Below are 23,672 nucleotides of genomic sequence, written 5' to 3' on the forward strand. Positions count from 1 at the left end.
CTAACAGGAACAATTGCAACAAGCGTGAAAGTAATGATCATTTCGGCGTTTCGGGCATCCTAGACTTAACTCTGAGGCATCGCTCCACTAGATCGAATAGTTAGGGCCTTAGAAGTCAACGCCCGAAGCATAAAATACGATATAAATACAACAGCTTTTCCATCGTATAAAACAAATAATTGCAACCAGTGTGAAGGTTATGGTCATTTCTACGTTCCGGGCAACCTAGGCTTGACTGTATGGAGTTCTTCCACCACATCGGACAGCTACGGCCTAAGAAGTCAACACCTGAAGTATAAAATACAATAAAAATACAACAGTCTTTCCATCCTATAACAGGAATAATTGCAACCCGTGTGAAAGGGATGGTCATTTCTACGTTACACGCAACCTAGGCTTCACTCTAGGGCGTTGCTCCACCAGATCAAACAGTTAGGTGCTTAGAAGTCAACGCCAGAAGCATAAAATACGATATAAATACAACAGCTTTTCCATCGTACAAAATGAATAATACCAAACAGTGTGAAAGTAATTGTCATTTCTACGTTCCGGGCAACCTAGGCATAACTCTAGGTCGTCGCTCCACCAGATCGAATAGTTAGGGCCTTAGAAGTCAACGCCCGAAGCATAAAATACAAAATAAATAAATCAGTTTTTCCATCGTATAAAACGAATAATTGCTACCAGTGTGAAAGTTATGGTCATTTCTACGTTCCGGGCAACCTAGGCTGCACTCTAGGGCGTTGCACCACTAGATCGAATAGTTAGGGCCTTAGAAGTCAACGCCCGAAGCATAAAATACAAAATAAATAAAACAGTTTTTCCATCGTATATAAAGAAAAATTGCAAACAGTGTGAAAGATATGGACATTTCTACGATCCGGGCAACCTAGGCTTCACTCTAGGGCGTTGCTCTACCAGATCGAATAGTTAGGGCCTTAGAAGTCAACGCCCGAAGCATAAAATACAAAATAAATAGAACAGTTTTTCCATCGTATAAAACGAATAATTGTTACCAGTGTGAAAGTTATGGCCATTTCTACTTTCCGGGCAACCTAGGCTTCACCCTAGGGCGTTGTTCCACCAGATGGAATAGTTAGGGCCTAAGAAGTCATCAACAAAAGCATAAAATACGATATAAATACAACAGTTTTTCCATCGTATAAAACGAATAATTGCAACCAGTGTGAAAGTTATGGTCATTTCAACGTTCCGGGCAACCTAGGCTTCACCCTAGGGCGTTGCTCCTACAGATTGAATAGTAAGGGCCTTAGAAGTCAATGCCCGAAGCATAAAATGCAATAAAAATACAATAGCTTTTCCATCGTATAGCAGGAATAATTTGCAACCAGTGTGATAGTAGTGGTCATTTCTACGTTCCGGGCAACCTAGGTTTCACTCCAGGGCGGTGCTCCACCAGGTCGAATAGTTACGGCCTAAGAAGTCAACGCCAGAAGCACAAAATGCGATAAAGATGCAACAGTTTTTCCATCGTATAAAACGAATAATTGCAACCAGTGTGAAAGTTATGGTCATTTCTACAGTCCGAGCAACCTAGGCTTCACTCTAGGGCGTTGCTCCACCAGACCGAATGGTTAGGTCCTTAGAAGTCAACGCCAGAACCATAAAATACGATATAAATACAACAGCTTTTCCATCGTATAAAAGGAATAATTGCCAACAGTGTGAAAGTAATGGTCATTTCTACGTTCCGGGCAACCTAGGCTTCACTGTATGGCGTTCTTCCACCACATCGAATAGATACGGCCTCAGAAGTCAACGCCTGAAGTATAAAATACAATAAAAATACAACAGTCTTTCCATCCTATAACAGGAATAATTGCAACCCGTGTGAAAGTGATGGTCATTTCTACGTTCCAGGCAACCTAGGCTTCACTCTAGGGCGTTGCTCCACCAGATCAAACAGTTGGGGCCTTCGAAGTCAACGCCCGAAGCATTAAATACAAAATAAATAGAACAGTTTTTCCATTGTATAAAACGAATAATTGCTACCAGTGTAAAAGTTATGGTCATTTCTACGTTCCGGGCATCCTAGGCTTCACCCTAGGCCGTTGTTCCACCAGACGAATAGTTACGGCCTAAGAAGTGAACGCCAGAAGCATAAAATACAAAATAAATAAATCAGTTTTTCCATCGTATAAAACGAATAATTGCTACCAGTGTGAAAGTAATGGTCATTTCTACGTTCCGAGCAACCTAGGCTTCACTGTATGGCGTTCTTCCACCACATCGAATAGCTACGGCCTCAGAAGTCAACGCCTGAAGCATAAAATACAATATAAATATATCAGTTTTTCCATCGTATAAAACGAATGATAGCAACCAGTGTGAAAGTTATAGTCATTTCTACGTTGCGTGCAACCTAGGCGTCACTCTAGGGCGTTGCTCCACCTCATCTAATAGCTACGGCCTTACAAGTCAACGCCAGAGTCATAAAGTACAATATAAGTACAACAGCTTTTCCATCGTACAAAATGAATAATACCAAACAGTGTGAAAGTAATTGTCATTTCTACGTTCCGAGCAACCTAGGCGTCACTCTAGGGCGTTGCTCCACCACATCTAATAGCTACTGCCTTAGAAGTCAACGCCAGAGGCATAAGTTACAATATAAATACAACAGCGTTTCCATCGTATAAAACGAATAATTGCAACCAGTGTGAAAGTTATGGTCAGTTCTACATTCCGAGCAACCTAGGATTCACTCTAGGGCGTTGCTGCACCAGATCGAATAGTTAGGTCCATAGAAGTAAACGCCAGAGGCATAAAATACGATATAAATACAACAGTTTTTCCATCGTATAAAACGAATAATTGCAACCAGTATGAAACTTATGGTCATTTCTACTTTCCGAGCAACCTAGGCTTGACCCTAGGGCGTTGCTCCAACAGATTGAATAGTTAGGGCCTTAGAAGTCAACGCCCGATCCGAAAAATTAAAAAAAAATACAACAGTGTTTCCATCATATAACAGGAATAATTGTAACCAGTTTGAAAGTGATGGCCAATTCTACGTTCCGGGCAACCTAGGCTTCACTCTAGGGCGTTCCTCCACCAGATCGAATAGTTAGTGCCTTAGAAGTCAACGCCAGAAGCATAAAATACAATATAAATACAACATTTTTTCCATCGTATAAAACGAATAATTGCAACCAGTATGAAACTTATGGTCATTTCTACTTTCCGAGCAACCTAGGCTTCACCCTAGGGCGTTGCTCCAACGGATTGAATAGTTAGGGCCTAAGAAGTCAGCGCCCGAACCATAAAATGCAAAAAAAATACAACAGTGTTTCCATCATATAACAGGAATAATTGCAACCAGTTCAAAAGTGATGGCCAATTCTACGTTCCGGGCAACCTAGGTTTCACTCCAGGGCGTTGCTCCACCAGACCGAATAGTTACGGCCTAAGATGTCAACGCCAGAAGCATAAAATACGATATAAATACAACAGCTTTTCCATCGTATAAAACGAACAATTGCAACCAGTGTGAAAGTAATGGTCATTTCTACGTTCCGAGCAACCTAGGCGTCACTCTAGGGCGTTGCTGCACCAGATCGAATAGTTCGGTCCATAGAAGTAAACGCCAGAGGCATAAAATACGATATAAATACAACAGCCTTTCCATCGTATAAAACGAATAATTGCAACCAGTGAGAAAGTTATGGTCATTTCCACATTCCGAGCAACCTAGGGTTCACTCTAGGGCGTTGCTCCACCAGATCGAATAGTTAGTGCCTTAGAAGTCAACGCCAGAAGCATAAAATACGATATAAATACAACAGTTTTTCCATCGTATAAAACGAATAATTGCAACCAGTATGAAACTTATGGTCATTTCTACTTTCCGAGCAACCTAGGCTTGACCCTAGGGCGTTGCTCCAACAGATTGAATAGTTAGGGCCTTAGAAGTCAACGCCCGATCCGAAAAATTCAAAAAAAATACAACAGTGTTTCCATCATATAACAGGAATAATTGCAACCAGTTTGAAAGTGATGGCCAATTCTACGTTCCGGGCAACCTAGGCTTCACTCTAGGGCGTTCCTCCACCAGATCGAATAGTTAGTGCCTTAGAAGTCAACGCCAGAAGCATAAAATACAATACAAATACAACAGTTTTTCCATCGTATAAAACGAATAATTGCAACCAGTATGAAACTTATGGTCATTTCTACTTTCCGAGCAACCTAGCATTGACCCTAGGGCGTTGCTCCAACAGATTGAATAGTTAGGGCCTTAGAAGTCAACGCCCGATCCGAAAAATTCAAAAAAAATACAACAGTGTTTCCATCATATAACAGGAATAATTGCAACCAGTTTGAAAGTGATGGCCAATTCTACGTTCCGGGCAACCTAGGTTTCACACCAGGGCGTTGCTCCACCGGACGGAATAGTTACGGCCTAAGAAGTCAACGCCAGAAGCATAAAATACCATATAAATAAAACAGCTTTTCCATGGTATAAAAGGATTAATTGCAACCAGTTTGAACGTGATGGTCATTTCTCCTTTCCGGGCAACCTAGGCTTCACTCTAGGGCCTTGCTCCACTAGATCGAACAGCTAGGGCCTTAGAAGTCAACGCCAGAAGCATGAAATACAATATAAATACAACAGTTTTTCCATCGTATAAAACGAATAATTGCAACCAGTATGAAACTTATGGACATTTATACTTTCCGAGCAACCTAGGCTTCACCCTAGGGCGTTGGTCCAACAGATTGAATAGTTAGGGCCTTTTGAAGTCTACGCCCGAACCATAAAATGCAAAAAAAATACGACAGTGTTTCCATCATATAACAGGAATAATTGCGACCAGATTGAAAGTGATGGCCAATTCTACGTTCCGGGCAACCTAGGCTTCACTCTAGGGCGTTGCTCCACCAGATCGAATAGTTAGTGCCTTAGAAGTCAACGCCAGAAGCATAAAATACAATATAAATACAACAGTTTTCCATCGTATAAAACGAATAATTGCAACCAGTATGAAACTTATGGTCATTTCTACTTTCCGAGCAACCTAGGCTTCACCCTAGGGCGTTGCTCCAACGGATTGAATAGTTAGGGCCTTAGAAGTCAACGTCCGAACCATAAAATGCAAAAAAAATACAACAGTGTTTCCATCATATAACAGGAATAATTGCAACCAGTTTGAAAGTGATGGCCAATTCTACGTTCTGGGCAACCTAGGTGTCACTCCAGGGCGTTGCTCCACCAGACCGAATAGTTACGGCCTAAGAAGTCAACGCCCGAAGCATAAAATACGATATAAATACAACAGCTTTTCCATCGTATAAAACGAATAATTGCAACCAGTGTGAAAGTAATGGTCATTTCAACGTTCCGAGCACCCTAGGCGTCACTCTAGGGCGTTGCTCCACCACATCTAATAGCTACGGCCTTAGAAGTCAACGCCAGAGGCATAAAGTACAATATAAATACAACAGCGTTTCCATCGTATAAAACGAATAATTGCAACCAGTGTGAAAGTTATGGTCAGTTCTACATTCCGAGCAACCTAGGATTCACTCTAGGGCGTTGCTGCACCAGATCGAATAGTTAGGTCCTTAGAAGTAAACGCCAGAAGCATAAAATACGATATAAATACAACAGCGTTTGCATCGTATAAAACGAATAATTGCAACCAGTGTGAAAGTTATGGTCATTTCTACAGTCCGAGCAACCTAGGCTTCACTCTAGGGCGTTGCTCCACCAGACCGAATGGTTAGGTCCTTAGAAGTCAACGCCAGAAGCATAAAATACGATATAAATACAACAGCTTTTCCATCGTATAAAAGGAATAATTGCAAACAGTGTGAAAGTAATGGTCATTTCTACGTTCCGGGCAACCTAGGCTTCACTGTATGGCGTTCTTCCACCACATCGAATAGCTACGGCCTCAGAAGTCAACGCCTGAAGTATAAAATACAATAAAAATACAACAGTCTTTCCATCCTATAACAGGAATAATTGCAACCCGTGTGAAAGTGATGGTCATTTCTACGTTCCAGGCAACCTAGGCTTCACTCTAGGGCGTTGCTCCACCAGATCGAATAGTTAGGGCCTTAGAAGTCAACGCCCGAAGCATAAAATACAAAATAAATAAAACAGTTTTTCCATCGTATAAAATGAAAAATTGCAAACAGTGTGAAAGATATGGACATTTCTACGATCCGGGCTACCTAGGCTTCACTCTAGGGCGTTGCTCTACCAGATCTAATAGTTAGGGCCTTAGAAGTCAACGCCCGAAGCATAAAATACAAAATAAATAGTACAGTTTTTCCATCGTATAAAACGAATAATTGCTACCAGTGTGAAAGTTATGGTCATTTCTACTTTCCGGGCAACCTAGGCTTCACCCTAGGGCGTTGTTCCACCAGATGGAATAGTTAGGGCCTAAGAAGTCAACGCCAGAAGCATAAAGTACGATATAAATACAACTGCTTTTCCATCGTATAAAACAAATAATTGCAACCAGTTTGATAGTGATGGTCATTTCTACGTACCGGGCAACCTAGGCTTCACTATAGGGCGTTGCTCCACCAGATCCAATAGTTAGGGCCTTAGAAGTCAACGCCCGAAGCATAAAATATAAAATAAATAGAACAGTTTTTCCATCGTATAAAACGAATAATTGCTACCAGTGTGAAAGTTATGGTCATTTCTATTTTCCGGGCAACCTAGACTTCACCCTAGGGCGTTGTTCCACCAGATGGAATTGTTAGGGCCTAGGAAGTCAACGCCAGAAGCATAAAATACGATATAAATACAACAGCTTTTCCATCGTATAAAACGAATAATTGCAACCAGTGTGAAAGTGATGGTCATTTCTACGTTCCGGGCAATCTAGGCTTCACTGTATGGCGCTCTTCCACCACATCGAATAGCTACGGCCTCAGAAGTCAACGCCTGAAGTATAAAATACAATAAAAATACAACAGTCTTTCCATCCTCTAACAGGAACAATTGCAACAAGCGTGAAAGTAATGATCATTTCGGCGTTTCGGGCATCCTAGACTTAACTCTGAGGCATCGCTCCACTAGATCGAATAGTTAGGGCCTTAGAAGTCAACGCCCGAAGCATAAAATACGATATAAATACAACAGCTTTTCCATCGTATAGCAGGAATAATTTGCAACCAGTGTGATAGTAGTGGTCATTTCTACGTTCCGGGCAACCTAGGTTTCACTCCAGGGCGGTGCTCCACCATGTCGAATAGTTACGGCCTAAGAAGTCAACGCCAGAAGCACAAAATGCGATAAAGATGCAACAGTTTTTCCATCGTATAAAACGAATAATTGCAACCAGTGTGAAAGTTATGGTCATTTCTACAGTCCGAGCAACCTAGGCTTCACTCTAGGGCGTTGCTCCACCAGACCGAATGGTTAGGTCCTTAGAAGTCAACGCCAGAACCATAAAATACGATATAAATACAACAGCTTTTCCATCGTATAAAAGGAATAATTGCCAACAGTGTGAAAGTAATGGTCATTTCTACGTTCCGGGCAACCTAGGCTTCACTGTATGGCGTTCTTCCACCACATCGAATAGCTACGGCCTCAGAAGTCAACGCCTGAAGTATAAAATACAATAAAAATACAACAGTCTTTCCATCCTATAACAGGAATAATTGCAACCCGTGTGAAAGTGATGGTCATTTCTACGTTCCAGGCAACCTAGGCTCCACTCTAGGGCGTTGCTCCACCAGATCAAACAGTTGGGGCCTTCGAAGTCAACGCCCGAAGCATTAAATACAAAATAAATAGAACAGTTTTTCCATTGTATAAAACGAATAATTGCTACCAGTGTAAAAGTTATGGTCATTTCTACGTTCCGGGCAACCTAGGCTTCACCCTAGGCCGTTGTTCCACCAGACGAATAGTTACGGCCTAAGAAGTGAACGCCAGAAGCATAAAATACAAAATAAATAAATCAGTTTTTCCATCGTATAAAACGAATAATTGCTACCAGTGTGAAAGTAATGGTCATTTCTACGTTCCGAGCAACCTAGGCTTCACTGTATGGCGTTCTTCCACCACATCGAATAGCTACGGCCTCAGAAGTCAACGCCTGAAGCATAAAATACAATATAAATATATCAGCTTTTCCATCGTATAAAACGAATAATTGCAACCAGTGTGAAAGTTATGGTCATTTCCACATTCCGAGCAACCTAGGGTTCACTCTAGGGCGTTGCTCCACCAGATCGAATAGTTAGTGCCTTAGAAGTCAACGCCAGAAGCATAAAATACAATATACATACAACAGTTTTTCCATCGTATAAAACGAATAATTGCAACCAGTATGAAACTTATGGTCATTTCTACTTTCCGAGCAACCTAGGCTTGACCCTAGGGCGTTGCTCCAACAGATTGAATAGTTAGGGCCTTAGAAGTCAACGCCCGATCCGAAAAATTCAAAAAAAATACAACAGTGTTTCCATCATATAACAGGAATAATTGCAACCAGTTTGAAAGTGATGGCCAATTCTACGTTCCGGGCAACCTAGGTTTCACTCCAGGGCGTTGCTCCACCAGACCGAATAGTTACGGCCTAAGATGTCAACGCCAGAAGCATAAAATACGATATAAATACAACAGCTTTTCCATCGTATAAAACGAACAATTGCAACCAGTGTGAAAGTAATGGTCATTTCTACGTTCCGAGCAACCTAGGCGTCACTCTAGGGCGTTGCTGCACCAGATCGAATAGTTCGGTCCATAGAAGTAAACGCGAGAGGCATAAAATACGATATAAATACAACAGCCTTTCCATCGTATAAAACGAATAATTGCAACCAGTGAGAAAGTTATGGTCATTTCCACATTCCGAGCAACCTAGGGTTCACTCTAGGGCGTTGCTCCACCAGATCGAATAGTTAGTGCCTTAGAAGTCAACGCCAGAAGCATAAAATACGATATAAATACAACAGTTTTTCCATCGTATAAAACGAATAATTGCAACCAGTATGAAACTTATGGTCATTTCTACTTTCCGAGCAACCTAGGCTTGACCCTAGGGCGTTGCTCCAACAGATTGAATAGTTAGGGCCTTAGAAGTCAACGCCCGATCCGAAAAATTCAAAAAAAATACAACAGTGTTTCCATCATATAACAGGAATAATTGCAACCAGTTTGAAAGTGATGGCCAATTCTACGTTCCGGGCAACCTAGGCTTCACTCTAGGGCGTTCCTCCACCAGATCGAATAGTTAGTGCCTTAGAAGTCAACGCCAGAAGCATAAAATACAATACAAATACAACAGTTTTTCCATCGTATAAAACGAATAATTGCAACCAGTATGAAACTTATGGTCATTTCTACTTTCCGAGCAACCTAGGATTGACCCTAGGGCGTTGCTCCAACAGATTGAATAGTTAGGGCCTTAGAAGTCAACGCCCGATCCGAAAAATTCAAAAAAAATACAACAGTGTTTCCATCATATAACAGGAATAATTGCAACCAGTTTGAAAGTGATGGCCAATTCTACGTTCCGGGCAACCTAGGTTTCACACCAGGGCGTTGCTCCACCGGACGGAATAGTTACGGCCTAAGAAGTCAACGCCAGAAGCATAAAATACCATATAAATAAAACAGCTTTTCCATGGTATAAAAGGATTAATTGCAACCAGTTTGAACGTGATGGTCATTTCTCCTTTCCGGGCAACCTAGGCTTCACTCTAGGGCCTTGCTCCACTAGATCGAACAGCTAGGGCCTTAGAAGTCAACGCCAGAAGCATGAAATACAATATAAATACAACAGTTTTTCCATCGTATAAAACGAATAATTGCAACCAGTATGAAACTTATGGACATTTATACTTTCCGAGCAACCTAGGCTTCACCCTAGGGCGTTGGTCCAACAGATTGAATAGTTAGGGCCTTTTGAAGTCTACGCCCGAACCATAAAATGCAAAAAAAATACGACAGTGTTTCCATCATATAACAGGAATAATTGCGACCAGTTTGAAAGTGATGGCCAATTCTACGTTCCGGGCAACCTAGGCTTCACTCTAGGGCGTTGCTCCACCAGATCGAATAGTTAGTGCCTTAGAAGTCAACGCCAGAAGCATAAAATACAATATAAATACAACAGTTTTCCATCGTATAAAACGAATAATTGCAACCAGTATGAAACTTATGGTCATTTCTACTTTCCGAGCAACCTAGGCTTCACCCTAGGGCGTTGCTGCAACGGATTGAATAGTTAGGGCCTTAGAAGTCAACGTCCGAACCATAAAATGCAAAAAAAATACAACAGTGTTTCCATCATATAACAGGAATAATTGCAACCAGTTTGAAAGTGATGGCCAATTCTACGTTCTGGGCAACCTAGGTGTCACTCCAGGGCGTTGCTCCACCAGACCGAATAGTTACGGCCTAAGAAGTCAACGCCCGAAGCATAAAATACGATATAAATACAACAGCTTTTCCATCGTATAAAACGAATAATTGCAACCAGTGTGAAAGTAATGGTCATTTCAACGTTCCGAGCACCCTAGGCGTCACTCTAGGGCGTTGCTCCACCACATCTAATAGCTACGGCCTTAGAAGTCAACGCCAGAGGCATAAAGTACAATATAAATACAACAGCGTTTCCATCGTATAAAACGAATAATTGCAACCAGTGTGAAAGTTATGGTCAGTTCTACATTCCGAGCAACCTAGGATTCACTCTAGGGCGTTGCTGCACCAGATCGAATAGTTAGGTCCTTAGAAGTAAACGCCAGAAGCATAAAATACGATATAAATACAACAGCGTTTGCATCGTATAAAACGAATAATTGCAACCAGTGTGAAAGTTATGGTCATTTCTACAGTCCGAGCAACCTAGGCTTCACTCTAGGGCGTTGCTCCACCAGACCGAATGGTTAGGTCCTTAGAAGTCAACGCCAGAAGCATAAAATACGATATAAATACAACAGCTTTTCCATCGTATAAAAGGAATAATTGCAAACAGTGTGAAAGTAATGGTCATTTCTACGTTCCGGGCAACCTAGGCTTCACTGTATGGCGTTCTTCCACCACATCGAATAGCTACGGCCTCAGAAGTCAACGCCTGAAGTATAAAATACAATAAAAATACAACAGTCTTTCCATCCTATAACAGGAATAATTGCAACCCGTGTGAAAGTGATGGTCATTTCTACGTTCCAGGCAACCTAGGCTTCACTCTAGGGCGTTGCTCCACCAGATCGAATAGTTAGGGCCTTAGAAGTCAACGCCCGAAGCATAAAATACAAAATAAATAAAACAGTTTTTCCATCGTATAAAATGAAAAATTGCAAACAGTGTGAAAGATATGGACATTTCTACGATCCGGGCTACCTAGGCTTCACTCTAGGGCGTTGCTCTACCAGATCTAATAGTTAGGGCCTTAGAAGTCAACGCCCGAAGCATAAAATACAAAATAAATAGTACAGTTTTTCCATCGTATAAAACGAATAATTGCTACCAGTGTGAAAGTTATGGTCATTTCTACTTTCCGGGCAACCTAGGCTTCACCCTAGGGCGTTGTTCCACCAGATGGAATAGTTAGGGCCTAAGAAGTCAACGCCAGAAGCATAAAGTACGATATAAATACAACTGCTTTTCCATCGTATAAAACAAATAATTGCAACCAGTTTGATAGTGATGGTCATTTCTACGTACCGGGCAACCTAGGCTTCACTATAGGGCGTTGCTCCACCAGATCCAATAGTTAGGGCCTTAGAAGTCAACGCCCGAAGCATAAAATATAAAATAAATAGAACAGTTTTTCCATCGTATAAAACGAATAATTGCTACCAGTGTGAAAGTTATGGTCATTTCTACTTTCCGGGCAACCTAGACTTCACCCTAGGGCGTTGTTCCACCAGATGGAATTGTTAGGGCCTAGGAAGTCAACGCCAGAAGCATAAAATACGATATAAATACAACAGCTTTTCCATCGTATAAAACGAATAATTGCAACCAGTGTGAAAGTGATGGTCATTTCTACGTTCCGGGCAATCTAGGCTTCACTGTATGGCGCTCTTCCACCACATCGAATAGCTACGGCCTCAGAAGTCAACGCCTGAAGTATAAAATACAATAAAAATACAACAGTCTTTCCATCCTCTAACAGGAACAATTGCAACAAGCGTGAAAGTAATGATCATTTCGGCGTTTCGGGCATCCTAGACTTAACTCTGAGGCATCGCTCCACTAGATCGAATAGTTAGGGCCTTAGAAGTCAACGCCCGAAGCATAAAATACGATATAAATACAACAGCTTTTCCATCGTATAAAACAAATAATTGCAACCAGTGTGAAGGTTATGGTCATTTCTACGTTCCGGGCAACCTAGGCTTGACTGTATGGGGTTCTTCCACCACATCGGACAGCTACGGCCTAAGAAGTCAACGCCTGAAGTATAAAATACAATAAAAATACAACAGTCTTTCCATCCTATAACAGGAATAATTGCAACCCGTGTGAAAGGGATGGTCATTTCTACGTTACACGCAACCTAGGCTTCACTCTAGGGCGTTGCTCCACCAGATCAAACAGTTAGGTGCTTAGAAGTCAACGCCAGAAGCATAAAATACGATATAAATACAACAGCTTTTCCATCGTACAAAATGAATAATACCAAACAGTGTGAAAGTAATTGTCATTTCTACGTTCCGGGCAACCTAGGCATAACTCTAGGTCGTCGCTCCACCAGATCGAATAGTTAGGGCCTTAGAAGTCAACGCCCGAAGCATAAAATACAAAATAAATAAATCAGTTTTTCCATCGTATAAAACGAATAATTGCTACCAGTGTGAAAGTTATGGTCATTTCTACGTTCCGGGCAACCTAGGCTGCACTCTAGGGCGTTGCACCACTAGATCGAATAGTTAGGGCCTTAGAAGTCAACGCCCGAAGCATAAAATACAAAATAAATAAAACAGTTTTTCCATCGTATAAAAAGAAAAATTGCAAACAGTGTGAAAGATATGGACATTTCTACGATCCGGGCAACCTAGGCTTCACTCTAGGGCGTTGCTCTACCAGATCGAATAGTTAGGGCCTTAGAAGTCAACGCCCGAAGCATAAAATACAAAATAAATAGAACAGTTTTTCCATCGTATAAAACGAATAATTGTTACCAGTGTGAAAGTTATGGCCATTTCTACTTTCCGGGCAACCTAGGCTTCACCCTAGGGCGTTGTTCCACCAGATGGAATAGTTAGGGCCTAAGAAGTCAACAACAAAAGCATAAAATACGATATAAATACAACAGTTTTTCCATCGTATAAAACGAATAATTGCAACCAGTGTGAAAGTTATGGTCATTTCAACGTTCGGGGCAACCTAGGCTTCACCCTAGGGCGTTGCTCCTACAGATTGAATAGTAAGGGCCTTAGAAGTCAATGCCCGAAGCATAAAATGCAATAAAAATACAACAGCTTTTCCATCGTATAGCAGGAATAATTTGCAACCAGTGTGATAGTAGTGGTCATTTCTACGTTCCGGGCAACCTAGGTTTCACTCCAGGGCGGTGCTCCACCATGTCGAATAGTTACGGCCTAAGAAGTCAACGCCAGAAGCACAAAATGCGATAAAGATGCAACAGTTTTTCCATCGTATAAAACGAATAATTGCAACCAGTGTGAAAGTTATGGTCATTTCTACAGTCCGAGCAACCTAGGCTTCACTCTAGGGCGTTGCTCCACCAGACCGAATGGTTAGGTCCTTAGAAGTCAACGCCAGAACCATAAAATACGATATAAATACAACAGCTTTTCCATCGTATAAAAGGAATAATTGCCAACAGTGTGAAAGTAATGGTCATTTCTACGTTCCGGGCAACCTAGGCTTCACTGTATGGCGTTCTTCCACCACATCGAATAGCTACGGCCTCAGAAGTCAACGCCTGAAGTATAAAATACAATAAAAATACAACAGTCTTTCCATCCTATAACAGGAATAATTGCAACCCGTGTGAAAGTGATGGTCATTTCTACGTTCGAGGCAACCTAGGCTTCACTCTAGGGCGTTGCTCCACCAGATCAAACAGTTGGGGCCTTCGAAGTCAACGCCCGAAGCATTAAATACAAAATAAATAGAACAGTTTTTCCATTGTATAAAACGAATAATTGCTACCAGTGTAAAAGTTATGGTCATTTCTACGTTCCGGGCAACCTAGGCTTCACCCTAGGCCGTTGTTCCACCAGACGAATAGTTACGGCCTAAGAAGTGAACGCCAGAAGCATAAAATACAAAATAAATAAATCAGTTTTTCCATCGTATAAAACGAATAATTGCTACCAGTGTGAAAGTAATGGTCATTTCTACGTTCCGAGCAACCTAGGCTTCACTGTATGGCGTTCTTCCACCACATCGAATAGCTACGGCCTCAGAAGTCAACGCCTGAAGCATAAAATACAATATAAATATATCAGTTTTTCCATCGTATAAAACGAATGATAGCAACCAGTGTGAAAGCTATAGTCATTTCTACGTTGCGTGCAACCTAGGCGTCACTCTAGGGCGTTGCTCCACCTCATCTAATAGCTACGGCCTTACAAGTCAACGCCAGAGTCATAAAGTACAATATAAGTACAACAGCTTTTCCATCGTACAAAATGAATAATACCAAACAGTGTGAAAGTAATTGTCATTTCTACGATCCGGGCAACCTAGGCATAACTCTAGGTCGTTGCTCCACCAGATCGAATAGTTAGGGCCTTAGAAGTCAACGCCCGAAGCATAAAATACATAATACATGAATCAGTTTTTCCATCGTACAAAACGAATAATTGCAACCAGTGTGAAAGTTATGGTCATATCTACGTTCCGGGCAACCTAGGCTTCACCCTAGGGCGTTGCTCCAAAAGATTGAATAGTTAGAGCCTTAGAAGTCAATGCCCGAAGTATAAAATGCAATAAAAATACAACAGATTTTCCATCGTATAGCAGGAATAATTTGCAACCAGTGTGATAGTAGTGGTCATTTATACGTTCGGGGCAACCTAGGTTTCACTCCAGGGCGGTGCTCCACCAGATCGAATAGTTACGGCCTAAGAAGTCAACGCCAGAAGCACAAAATACGATAAATTTGCAACAGTTTTTCCATCGTATAAAACGAATAATTGCAACCAGTGTGAAAGTTATGGTCATTTCTACAGTCCGAGCAACCTAGGCTTCACTCTAGGGCGTTGCTCCACCAGACCGAATGGTTAGGGCCTTAGAACTCAACGCCCGAAGCATAAAATACAAAATAAATAAATCAGTTTTTCCATCGTATAAAACGAATAATTGCTACCAGTGTGAAAGTAATGGTCATTTCTACGTTCCGAGCAACCTAGGCTTCACTGTATGGCGTTCTTCCACCACATCGAATAGCTACGGCCTCAGAAGTCAACGCCTGAAGCATAAAATACAATATAAATATATCAGTTTTTCCATCGTATAAAACGAATGATAGCAACCAGTGTGAAAGTTATAGTCATTTCTACGTTCCGGGCAACCTAGGCGTCACTCTAGGGCGTTGCTCCACCTCATCTAATAGCTACGGCCTTAGAAGTCAACGCCAGAGGCATAAAGTACAATATAAGTACAACAGCTTTTCCATCGTACAAAATGAATAATACCAAACAGTGTGAAAGTAATTGTCATTTCTACGATCCGGGCAACCTAGGCATAACTCTAGGTCGTTGCTCCACCAGATCGAATAGTTAGGGCCTTAGAAGTCAACGCCCGAAGCATAAAATACAAAATACATAAATCAGTTCTTCCATCGTATAAAACGAATAATTGCTACCAGTGTGAAAGTTATGGTCATTTCTACGTTCCGGGCAACCTAGGCTGCACTCTAGGGCGTTGCTCCACTAGATCGAATAGTTAGGGCCTTAGAAGTCAACGCCCGAAGCATAAAATACAAAATAAATAAAACACTTTTTCCATCGTATAAAACAAAAAATTGCAAACAGTGTGAAAGATATGGTCATTTCTACGATCCGGGCAACCTAGGCTTCACTCTAGGGCGTTGCTCTACCCGATCGAATAGTTAGGGCCTTAGAAGTCAACGCCCGAAGCATAAAACACAAAATAAATAGAACAGTTTTTCCATCGTATAAAACGAATAATTGCTACCAGTGTGAAAGTTATGCTCATTTCTACGTTCCGGGCAACGTAGGCTGCACTCTAGGGCGTTGCTCCACTAGATCGAATAGTTAGGGCCTTAGAAGTCAACGCCCGAAGCATAAAATACAAAGTAAATAAAACAGTTTTTCCATCGTATAAAACGAAAAATTGCAAACATTGTGAAAGATATGGACATTTCTACGATCCGGGCTACCTAGGCTTCACCCTATGGCGTTCTTCCGCCACATCGAATAGCAACGGCCTCAGAAGTCAACGCCAGAAGCATAAAATACGATATAAATACAACAGGTTTTCCATCGTATAGAACAAATAATTGCAACCAGTGTGAAGGTTATGGTCATTTCTACGTTCCGGACAACCTAGGCTTCACTGTATGGCGTTCTTCCACCACAGCGAAAAGCTACGGCCTCAGAAGTCAGCGCCTGAAGTACAAAATACAATAAAAATACAACAGTCTTTCCATCCTATAACAGGAATAATTGCAACCCGTGTGAAAGTGATGGTCATTTCTCCGTTCCAGGCAACCTAGGCTTCACTCTAGGGCATTGCTCCACCAGATCAAACAGTTGGGGCCTTAGAAGTCAACGCCCGAAGCATTAAATACAAAATAAATAGAACAGTTTTTCCATTGTGTAAAACGAATAATTGCTACCAGTGTAAAAGTTATGGTTATTTCTACGTTCTGGGCAACCTAGGCTTCACCCTAGGACGTTGTTCCACCAGATCGAATAGTTAGGGCCTAAGAAGTGGACGCCAGAAACATAAAATACAATATAAATACAACAGTTTTTCCATCATATAAAACGAATGATAGCAACCAGTGTGAAAGCTATGGTCATTTCTACATTTCGAGCAACCTAGGCTTCACTCTATGGCGTTCTTCCACCACATCGAATAGCAACGGCCTCAGAAGTCAACGCCAGAAGCATAAAATACGATATAAATACAACAGCTTATCCATCGTATAAAACAAATAATTGCAACCAGTGTGAAAGTTATGGTCATTTCTACGTTCCGGGAAACCTAGGCCTCACTGTATGGCGTTCTTCCACCACATCGAATAGCTACGGCCTCAGAAGTCAGCGCCTGAAGTATAAAATACAATAAAAATACAACAGTCTTTCCATCCTATAACAGGAATAATTGCAACCCGTGTTAAACAGCTTTTCCATCGTAAAAAACAAATAATTGCATGCAGTGTGAAAATGATGGTCATTTCTACGTTCCGGGCAACCAAGACTTCACTCTAGGGTGTTGCTCCACCAGATCGAATACCAAGGGACTTAGAGGTCAGCGCCAGAAGCATAAAATATAATAAACATAAAACAGTTGTTCCATCGTATAACAGGAATAATTGCAACCAGTCTGAAAGTAGTGGTCATTTCTACGTTCCGGGCAACCTAGGCTTCAGTCTAGGGCGTTGGTTCACCAGACCGAATAGTTTGGACCAAAGAAGTCGACGACAGAAGCATAAAATACAATATAAATACAACAGTTTTTCCATCCTATAAAGCGAATAATTGCAACCAGTGGAAAGTTATGGTCATTTCTACATTCCAAGCAACCTAGGCTTCACTCTAGGGCGTTGCTCCACCAGATCGAACAGTTATGGCCTTAGTAGTCAACGCCAGAAGCATAAAATACAATAAAGATGCAACAGTTTTTCCGTCGTATAACAGGAATAACTGCAAACAGTGGAAAGTTATGGTCATTTCTACATTCCAAGCAACCTAGGCTTCACTCTAGGGCGTTGCTCCACCAGATCGAACAGTTATGGCCTTAGTAGTCAACGCCAGAAGCATAAAATACAATAAAGATGCAACAGTTTTTCCATCGTATAACAGGAATAACTGCAAACAGTGTGAAAGTACTGGTCATTTCTACGTTCCTGGTAACCTAGGATTAACTCTAGGGCGTTGCTCCACCAGATCGAATAGCTAGGGACTTAGAAATCAACGCCAGAAGAACAAAATATAATATAAGTACAACAGTTTTTCCATCGTATAAAACGAATAATTGCAACCAGTGTGAAAGTAAGGTTCATTTCTACGTTCCGGGCAACCAAGACTTCACTCTAGGGCGTTGCTCCACCAGATCGAATAGTTAGGGCCTAAGAAGTCAACGGCAGAACCATAAAATACATAATAAATACAACAGTTTTTTCATCGTATAAAACGAGTAATTGCAAGCGGTGTGAAAGTAATGTTCATTTCTACGTTCCGGGCACCCTAGGCTTCACTCTATGGCGTTGGTCCACCAGACCGAATAGTTTGGACCTAAGAAGTCGACAACAGAAGCATAAAATACATTATAAATACAACAGTTTCTCCATCCTATAAAGCGAATAATTGCAACCAGTGGAAAGTTATGGTCATTTCTACGATCCGGGCAAGCTAGGCTTCACTCCAGTGCATTGTGCAACCAGATCGAATAGTTAGGGCCTAAGAAGTCAACGCCAGAAGCATAAAGTACAAAATAAATACAACAGTTTTTCCCTTGCATATAACGAATAATTGTTACCAGTATGAAAGTTATGGTCATTTCTACGTTCCGGGCAACCTACGTTTCACTTTATGGCGTTGCTCCAGCAGATCGAATAGTTAGGGCCTAAGATGTCAACGCCAGAAGCACCAAATACAAAATAAATACAACAGTTTTTCCATCGTACAAAACGAATAATTGCAACCAGTGTGAAAGTAATGGTCATTTCTACGTTCCGGGCAACCTGGGCTTCACTATAGGGCGTTGCTCCACCAGATCGAATAGCTAGGGATTTAGAATTCAACGCCAGAAGCATAAAATACAATAAAAATACAACAGTTTTTCCATCGTATAACAGGAATAATTGCAACTAGTGTGAATACAATGGTCATTTCTACGTTCCGGGCAACCTACGTTTCACTCTATGGCGTTGCTCCACCAGATGGAATAGTTATGGCCTAAGAAGTCAACGCCAGAAGCACCAAATACATAATAAATACAACAGTTTTTTCATCGTATAAAACGAGTAATTGCAAGCGGTGTGAAAGTAATGTTCACTTCTACGTTCCGGGCAACCTAGGCTTCACCCAAGGGCGTTGTTCCACCAGATGGAATAGTTAGGATCTAAGAAGTCAACGCCAGAAGCATGAAATACGATATAAATACAACAGCTTTTCCATCGTATAACAGGAATAATTGCAAGCAGTGTGAAAGTGATGGCCATTTCTACGTTCCCGGCAACCTAGGCTTCACTCTAGGGCGTTGCTCCACCAGATGGAACAGCTAGGGCCTTAGAAGACAACGCCAGAAGCATAAAATACAATAAATATGCAACAGTTTTTAGACCGTATAACAGGAATAACTGCAAACAGTGTGAAAGTACTGGTCATTTCTACGTTCCGGGTAACCTAGGTTTAACTCTAGAGCGTTGCTCCACCAGATCGAATAGTTAGGGCCTAAGAAGTCAACGCCAGAAGCATATAATACTATAAAAATACAACAGTCCTTCCATCGTATAACGGGAATAATTGCAACCAGTGTGAAAGTAATGGTCATTTCTACGTTCCGGGCAACCAAGACTTCACTCTAGGGCGTTGCTCCACCAGATCGAATAGTTAGGGACTAAGAAGTCAACGCCAGAAGCACCAAATACAAAATAAATACAACAGTTTTTCCATTGCATAGCATGAATCACTGCAACCAGTGTGAAAGTAATGATCATTTCGGCGTTTCGGGCATCCAAGACTTAACTCTGAGGCGTTGCTCCACCAGATCGAAGAGTTAGGGCCTTAAAAGTCAACGCCAGAAGCATAAACTACAAAATAAATACTACAGTCTTTCCATCGTATAAAACGAATAATTGCAACCTTTGTGAAGGTTATGGTCATATCCACGTTCCGGGCAACCTAGGCTTCAGTCTAGGGCGTTGCTCCACCAGATCGAATAGTTAGGGACTTACAATTCAACGCCAGAAGCATAAAATACAATAAAAACTCAATAGTTTTTCCATCGTATAAAAAGAATAATTGCAACCAGTCTGAATGTAATGGTCATTTCTACGCTTCGGGCAACATACGCTTCACTATTGGACGTTGCCCCACTAGATCGAATAGCTACGACCTTAGAAGTCAGCACCTGAAACATAAAATACAATAAAAATACAACAGTTTCTCCATCGTATAGCATGAGTAATTGCAACCAGTGTGAAAGTAATGGTCATTTCTACGTTTCGGGCAACCTAGGCTTCACTCTAGGGCGTTGCTCCACCAAATCGGATAGCTAGGGCCTTAGAAGTCAACGTCCGAAGCATAAAATACAATAAGAATACATCAGCTTTTCCATCGTATAACATGAATAATTGCAACCAGTATGAAAGATATGGTCATTTCTACTTTCCGGGCAACCTAGGCTTCACCCTAGGGCGTTGCTCCAAGAAGTTGAAAAGTTAGGGCCCTAGAAGTCAGCGTTCGAAGCATAAAATGCAATAAAGATACAACAGTTTTTCCATCGTATAACAGGGTTAATTGTAACCAGTTTGAAAGTGATTGTTATTTCTACGTTCCGGGCAACAGAGGCTTCACTGTAGGGCGTTGCTCCACAAGATCGGATAGTTAGGGCCTTAGAATTCTACGCGAGAAACATAAAATACAATAAAGATGCAACAGTTTTTCCATCGTATTAAACGAATAATTGCAACCAGTATGAAAGATGTGGTCATTTCTACTTTCCGGGCAACCTAGGCTTCACCCTAGGGTGTTGCTCCATCAACTTGAATAGTTAGGGCCTTAGAAGTCAACGCCCGAAGCATAAAATACCATAAAAATACATCAGCTTTTCCATCGTATAAAACGAATAATTGCAACCAGTGTGAAAGTTATGGACATTTCTACATTCCAAGTAACCTAGGCTTCACTCTAGGGCGTTGCTCCACCAGATCGGACAGTTATAGCCTTAGTAGTCAACGCCAGAAGCATAAAATACAATAAAGATGCAACAGTTTTTCCATCGTATAACAGGAATAACTGCAAACAGTGTGAAAGTACTGGTCATTTCTACGTTCCGGGTAACCTAGGATTAACTCTAGGGCGTTGCTCCACCAGATCGAATAGCTAGGGACTTAGAAATCAACGCCAGAAGAATAAAATATAATATAAGTACAACAGTTTTTCCATCGTATAAAATGAATTATTGCAAACATTGTGAAAGTAATGGTCATTTCTACGTTCCGGGCAACCTACGTTTCACTTTATGGCGTTGCTCCACCAGATCGAATAGTTATGGCCTAAGAAGTCGACGCCAGAAGCACCAAATACATAATAAATACAAAAGTTTTTCCATCGTATAACAGGAATAATTGCAACCAGTGTGAAAGTAAGGTTCATTTCTACGTTCCGGGCAACCAAGACTTCACTCTAGGGCGTTGCTCCACCAGATCGAATAGTTAGGGCCTAAGAAGTCAACGGCAGAACCATAAAATACATAATAAATACAACAGTTTTTTCATCGTATAAAACGAGTAATTGCAAGCGGTGTGAAAGTAATGTTCATTTCTACGTTCCGGGCACCCTAGGCTTCACTCTATGGCGTTGGTCCACCAGACCGAATAGTTTGGACCTAAGAAGTCGACGACAGAAGCATAAAGTACATTATAAATACAACAGTTTCTCCATCCTATAAAGCGAATAATTGCAACCAGTGGAAAGTTATGGTCATTTCTACGATCCGGGCAAACTAGGCTTCACTCTAGTGCGTTGTGCAACCAGACCGAATAGTTAGGGCCTAAGAAGTCAACGCCAGAAGCATAAAGTACGATATAAGTACAACATTTTTTCCATCGTATAAAACGAATAATTGCAACCAGATTGAAAGTAATGGCCATTTCTACGTTCCGGGCAACCTATGCTTCGCCCTAGGGCGTTGTTCCACCAGATCGAATAGCTAAGGACTTGGAGGTCAACGCCAGAAGCATAAAATACAATAAAAATACAACATTTCTTCCATCGTATAACAGGAATAATTGCAAGCAGTCTGAAAGTAATGGTCATTTCTACGCTTCGGGCAACATACGCTTCACTATTGGACGTTGCCCTACGAGATCGAATAGCTACGACCTTAGAAGTCAGCACCTGAAACATAAAATACAATAAAAATACAACAGTTTCTCCATCGTATAGCATGAGTAATTGCAACCAGTGTGAAAGTAATGGTCATTTCTACGTTTCGGGCAACCTAGGCTTGACTCTATGGCGTTGCTCCACCAAATCGAATAGCTAGGGCCTTAGAAGTCAACGCCCGAAGCATAAAATACAATAAAAATACATCAGCTTTTCCATCGTATAACATGAATAATTGCAACCAGTATGAAAGATATGGTCATTTCTACTTTCCGGGCAACCTAGGCTTCACCCTAGGGCGCTGCTCCAACAACTTGAATAGTTAGGGCCCTAGAAGTCAGCGTTCGAAGCATAAAATGCAATAAAAATACAACAGTTTTTCCATCGTATAACAGCGTTAATTGTAACCAGTTTGAAAGTGATTGTTACTTCTATGTTCCGGGCAACAGAGCCTTCACTATAGGGCGTTGCTCCACAAGATCGGATAGTTAGGGCCTTAGAAGTCAACGCCAGAAACATAAAATACAATATAAATACAACAGTTTTTCCTTTGTATAAAACGAATAATTGCAACCAGTGTGAAAGTAATGGTCATTTCTACTATCCGGGCAACCTAGGCTTCACTCTAGGGCGTCGCTCCGCCACACCGAATAGCTACGGCCTTAGAATTCAACGTCAGAAGCATAAAATACAATACAAATACAACAGTTTTTCCATCGTATAAAACGAATAATTGCAACCAGTGCGAAAGTTATGGACATTTCTACATTCCGAGCAACCTAGGCTTCACTCTAGGGCGTTGCTCCACCAGATCGAACAGTTAGGGCCTTAGTAGACAACGCCAGAAGCATAAAATACGATAAAGATGCAACAGTTTTTCCATCGTATTAAACGAATAATTGCAACCAGTATGAAAGATATGGTCATTTCTACTTTCCGGGCAACCTAGGCTTCACCCTAGGGTGTTGCTCCATCAACTTGAATAGTTAGGGCCTTAGAAGTCAATGCACGAAGCATAAAATAGCATAAAAATCCATCAGCTTTTCCATCGTATAAAACGAATAATTGCAACCAGTGTGAAAGTTATGGACATTTCTACATTCCAAGCAACCTAGGCTTCACTCTAGGGCGTTGCTCCACCAGATCGAATAGTTATAGCCTTAGTAGTCAACGCCAGAAGCATAAAATACTATAAAGATGCAACAGTTTTTCCATCGTATAACAGGAATAACTGCAAACAGTGTGAAAGTACTGGTCATTTCTACGTTCCGGGTAACCTAGGATTAACTCTAGGGCGTTGCTCCACCAGATCGAATAGCTAGGGACTTAGAAATCAACGCCACAAGAATAAAATATAATATAAGTACAACAGTTTTTCCATCGTATAAAATGAATAATTGCAAACATTGTGAAAGTAATGGTCATTTCTACGTTCCGGGCAA

This window comes from Calliopsis andreniformis, unplaced genomic scaffold (assembly GCF_051401765.1).
Source record: "Calliopsis andreniformis isolate RMS-2024a unplaced genomic scaffold, iyCalAndr_principal scaffold0051, whole genome shotgun sequence".
Classification (NCBI taxonomy): domain Eukaryota; kingdom Metazoa; phylum Arthropoda; class Insecta; order Hymenoptera; family Andrenidae; genus Calliopsis; species Calliopsis andreniformis.